Genomic DNA, 5,877 nt, shown 5'->3' with positions numbered 1-5,877 from the left:
GAAAGTTCCTTTCTCGTCCCGCTGTTGTTTAGTTCCGCTGTGTGATAGCTCCAACAGATCGTTGATGCAACCGGCTTGGTAACTTCCCACGAACTCATTTACTTTAGGTAAAAGACGGCGGAAGATGATCTGGGATAGCAAAGTGCGGAAGAAAGGCGGCATTCAAAATAGTGAACGCTCTGAAGTTCTCACATTCCAAATGGTCGCCTTTCTTGTGAATGGGGCAGATTACCGCTTCCTTCCACTCCTCCGGTAACTGTTCGGTTTCCCAGATCCTGACTATCAGCCGATGTAAGTAGACAGGTGGCCAACTTTTCTGGGCCCATCTTGATGAGTTCAGCTGCGATACCATCCTTATCAGCTGCTTTGTTGGTTTTAAGCTGGTGAATGGCATCCTTAACTTCCCTCAGCGTGGGAGTTGGTTCATTTCCGTCCTCCGCTGCACTGGCGTCGTCGTTTCCTCCGTCGCCGTGGGCTCCCGCGTCTCCGTTCTCCACGTCGTTCAGGTGCTGATCGAAGTGCTGCTTCCACCTTTCGATCACCTCACGTCCGTCCGTCAAGAGGCCTCCGTCTTTATCCCTGCATATTTCGGCTCGCGGCACGAAGCCGTTGCGGGATGCGTTGAGCTTCTGATAGAACTTCCGTGTTTCTTGGGAACGGCACAGCAGTTCCATTTCTTCACACTCCGCTTCTTCCATGCGGCGCTTTTTCTCCCGAAAGAGGCGGGTCTGCTGTTTCCGCTTCTGTTTATAACGTTCCACGTTTTGTCGGGTCCCTTGCTGAGGCATAACCGCCCTAGCTGCGTTCTTCTCCTCCAAAACCGTACTGCACTCTTCGTCGAACCATTCGTTCCTTCGATTCCGTTCCACGTACCCGATGGTGCTCTCAGCTGCGTCGCTGATGGCTGCTTTCACTGTACTCCAGCAGTCCTCTAGAGGGGCTTCATCGAGCTCGTCCTCGTCTGGCAACGCGGCCTTGAGGTTCTGCGCGTATGCTGAGGTGACATCCGGTTGTTTCAGTCGCTCCAAGGTTGTACCGTGGTGGTCGCCAGTACCGTACATTGTTGATGACGGAGAGTTTTGGGCGCAGTTTGACCATCACCAGATAGTGGTCAGAGTCGATGTTCGCGCCACGATAGGTCCTGACGTCGATAATGTCGGAGAAGTGCCGTCCGTCAATCAGAACGTGGTTGATTTGAGATTGCGTCTGCTGTGGTGATCTCCAGGTGTAACGATAAGGGAGGCTGTGTTGGAAAAAGGTGATACGAATGGCCATATTTTTAGAGGCGGCGAAATCAATGAGTCGTAGGCCGTTTTCGTTCGTCTGCTGGTGGGCGCTCGTCGGTCTGAATTCCTCCTCCTGGCCTACCTGAGCGTTCAAATCACCTATGATGTTCTTGACGTCGTGGCTTGGGCAGCGATCGTACTCACGGTCTAGCTGCGCGTAAAATACGACCTTGTCATCATCAGTGCTTCCGGAGTATGGGCTGTGCACGTTTATTATGCTGAAGTTGAAGAATCGACCCTTGATCCTCAACCTGCACATTCTTTCGTCGATCGGCCACCAACCGATCACGCGCCTCTGCATATCACCCATTACGATGAAAGCTGTTCCCCGCTCGCGTGTGTTGCCGCAGCTCTGGTAGATGGTATGATTACCTCTAAACGTTCGCACCATGGATCTTGCCGAACCCGCGGTCCTTCAGTAGATCGGCGAGTATACGGGTGCTCCCAATGAAGTTGAGAGAACCACGTACCGAGTTTCCAACCGCAAGTCCTTTTTGTTCGCTGGGGTCATTGCCGTAGGTCTCGGTTCGTATTATTCTGTTGCTGATTTTCCGTTACAACGATTCTTTATGGCTGACACCAACCTCCTAAGTACTTTCCGGAGGACCATAGTGCACAGTTGAGCTTAGAGTCCTTCCCTGGCACTCGGACGTAGATCAGCCGCCCCTAACATGGGGGTCAGACGCTGTTGTGAGCCGCTCTCCCCCCTTCCCTGTCAGCCTACGACCAAAGTTCCCACCGGGGTTGGTTACCCGATCTTTCCTAAGGTCACTCGTAGTTTCCAGCCGGTACCTCGAGGAGGTAGGGATAGGAGTTGCTGGGCAGAGGCTAGTGGATCACAATGGGATCTGAATTGCGCAGCATACCCAGTCTTTACCGTGCCATCCAGCGCTGCGCGTGTCAGCCTAATTATGTTTGCCGGAAAACCATGCTCTGACATTATCTACCAATGCTCATTTCTTTTCGCTGAGTCGTACGCTGCCGCTCTATGCAAGTTGTCCCATGTTGAAAAACTTGAAACTGAGAAAAACGCGATAAAAGTTTCAAAACGTTTCTGCTTTCTTTGTGGTCTTTTCTGCACGATTTTGTTTTAAATTTTCCAATAACAAAAATTATTACCTTCTTTTATAGCATTATAAAACTTTCATTCATAAGGCTCAAATGTCTTAAAGCAAAACGGAGCCGAAACACAACATAAGAGTGGTTTCTCATTTAAACACATTCTTTATAATCGGATAAGTAGAAACCAGTTGAGTGAAGGAGTTGGTGAATGAGTAAGAAAGTTTGTGAATTGGTAAATATATGTGTGAGTGTGAGCTGCCTCAAGATTGAGTGAATTAGTGAGTGAGTCAGTTGCTGCCTGATAAAGCTATAGAGCTTCGGGCAGAGAGCTGTTCCGTGAATTTCCCAAGCAACACACATGTTATATATTAGTTACGGCAGCGCAAGTTTTGGTTGTATAGAAGTTTATTTGACGTTATTCCAACACAATGTTAGAATTACGTAAAATTAACTTCTATACAACTGAAACTTGCGCCGTCGTAACTCTTATATAACATGTGTGTTGCTTGGGTTGAGTATGTTGAGTATGTTAGTAAGAGAATATGTGAATTAGTGTATTAGTGAGCGAATAAGTGAGTTATTGATCAGTGCGTCCAGTCGACAACCGCTGAGTCGGCATCCCCCTATTCATGTGGCCCTGGCATGCACCACACCCAAACCTATTCGAGGGATCTTCAAAGCTCCAACAAATGTAAATAACAACACTCAGGAGAAGAATGTGTCTATCATAGCCCAAAAATAGCAAATCGTCATCGTAAGGCAACGCTAGTGAATTTATTATCTTTTATAATGTTGTTAATGTGAATTACGATTGGTAAATAGGAGGTGAAATTGCTCGAGAACTTTTCAGCAATCGTCAACTTATATTTATTGAATTTGGGCGGCTGAAAGGTAAGAAAGCATACACTTATACTGTTATTAGGAACATTTCCAACTTATATAACTTACTAGCTGTCCCGGCAAACTTTGTCTTGCCAATCTTTTGGTGGTTTGACAGCTTCTGAGCTCATTGATTTAATTTCGGTCGTGTTGATTTCCAACCCAGCTCATGGAAAATCAATACTTTATCAATTTAGTTACTTATCTAGTTGATTTTCGTAACTTTTTATACATATAAACACAGCCACCATGAAAACGAACCGAACCGTGCAAGAGTCATGCTGATCGGTTCATCCGTTCTTTAGTTTTGTTGCCTCAAAGGAGCTTCGAACTAATTTTTATATATATAGATAGATATAACAGTAGTTCACAATCGGACTCGACTAGACGAGACCACGACACACTGACTGCTGCGAAATCCGACCGAGGCTAGATCACCAACAGTAAGAACATCGTTGAAACTAACAAAAAGAAAATGTTGATACCCTGTTAATTCTCTTTTTATAGGGATTTTTTAATTTATCAAACACGGTTAAATAAATTTATTGAATTTGGACCTAGTACCTCACCGCAATCGCAACAAGCAAGTTTGTAAAAAAGCGAGTTAATGAGTGAATGAATGAATGAGTAAAATGAGTGAATGAATGAATGACTGAGTAAGTGAGCAAGTTGGTAAAAGATTGTGCTAATGACTTCAGGAGTGAGTAAGTTGGTAAATAAGTGAGTTAATGATTTAATGAGTGGAAGAAAATGAGTGAGCTAGCAAATTAGTAAACAAATGAGTTAATGGGTGAGTTTGAGAGTTAGTGAGGAAAGTTGATAAGTGGGTTGTTGAATTGAAAGGAGAGTGAGTGATTTAGTGAGCTAGAAAGTGAAGTAGTGAATCAATAAGCACATGATTGAGTGAGTTAGTGAGTTAGTGAACTAGTGAATAAATGGGCTTGCTAGTGAGTGAATGTGTGGGTAAATGAGAGAATTAATAAGCAAATGAGTAAGTGAGTGAGTCTGTTAATAAGTGAGCCTGTTAGTGAGTAAATGAGTAAATTAGTTAGTTAGTGAGTAAATGAGTGTTAGTGAGTAAAGAAATGAGTTTGCGAGCAAGTGAGAGTAATAGTGAGCTAGTGAGTAATGTATTGTGCTGACAAGTAAATGAGTGAGTGAGGAGTTGTTGAGTTCGTGGATTAGTGAAAGAGTGAGTCTGATAATGAGCAAATGTGTGGGTAAAAAATGAGTGAGTTAATGAGTGACGTAGTGAGTTAATAACTTGATGCATGAGTGAGTTGCTGAGTGTGTGAGTTAGTAAGTGAGTTAGCATGTTAATGAGTGATGTAATGAGTTAATAAGTAATATAGTGAGTTAATTATTTAATGAGAGTGTGAGTTGTAATAAGTAAGTGGGTTTTATGAGTACTTAGAAGTGGGTGAAATGCTGAGTTGAAACATTGATTAGTGACTGAGTAGATTGAAGAGTGAGCAGTAGGCCGTCCCTTATTTCGCAAAATTTAGAAATGTTATGAGTTCGTTAGTGTAAAATGATCGTTTTAGCTAAAAAATGATCGTGTCAAAATTTGAAGTCCGTATCTCAAGGCTAAGTGGTCCCTCAAGGGGCCTTAAGTTGTCAAAAATTGTATGGGACCAAAAAAACATGAAATTTTTTTTCGACAAAACAAATACGCTATTCCACTAAAACCGGTGATTTTAGGACCCTGAAAGTGCTTAGATTTGCGATATTTCTACTCGTTTACAAGATATTGACAAAAAACAACAGAAAAATCAGCATTTTTGACCATTTTTTTAGATTCCGAAGAAAACATACCCTATTTTGTTCAATAACTCAAAAACGATTAGAGATAGCGCAAATCTAAGCACATTTTTGGTCGTTTAGGGTCCTAAAATCACCGGTTTTAGTAGAATAGCTTATTTTTTTTTGTCGAAAAAAATTTCATGTTTTTTTGGTCCCATACAATTTTTGACAACTTTATGCCCCTTGATGGACCACTTTGCCTTGAGATACGAACTTCAAATTTGACACGATCATTTCTTAGCTAAAAGGATCATTTTCCACTAACGAACTTATAACATTTCCAATTTTTGCAAAATAAGGGACGGTCTAGTGAACAGATGGACAAATGAGTGAGTGAGTGAGTTAGTGAAGTAGTGACTGAGTGAACCTGTTAGTAAATGAAGCAGCGTTGGTAAATGTTGGTAAATAAATGAGCGGATGAGTGAGTTAGTGAGTGATGTAGTGAGTTACTAATTTAAAGAGTGAGTGAGTTGGTAAGTGAGTGAACTAGTGAGCGAGTGAGTTAGTGAGTGAGCCCATTAGTGAGTAATAGTGAGTTAGTGAGTGAGTGAGTGAGTAAGCGCGTGTGCGTGAATTGTGGTGATGGCGTCATCTGTCATTAAAAGAAAGTTTGCGAGTACAACTTACACTACCCGTCATAAGTACGGACTCACAAAAAGTATTGCAACAATATTGCATCACCCTGACTCACTTCGATATCTTTAAAACCAGCACACGTATGGAAATGTCGCCTTCAGAAAAGTTGTTGCTTTTGGTCTTCTGAATAACTTTCCTGAAGACAGCATCTTTGTAAGTCCTCATGTTTTGGAGATATCGAGGTGAGTCAGGGTGATGCAATATTGTTGCA

This window comes from Aedes albopictus, chromosome 1, assembly GCF_035046485.1.
Source record: "Aedes albopictus strain Foshan chromosome 1, AalbF5, whole genome shotgun sequence".
NCBI lineage: Eukaryota > Metazoa > Arthropoda > Insecta > Diptera > Culicidae > Aedes > Aedes albopictus.
Note: the sequence above shows the minus strand (reverse complement) of the source record.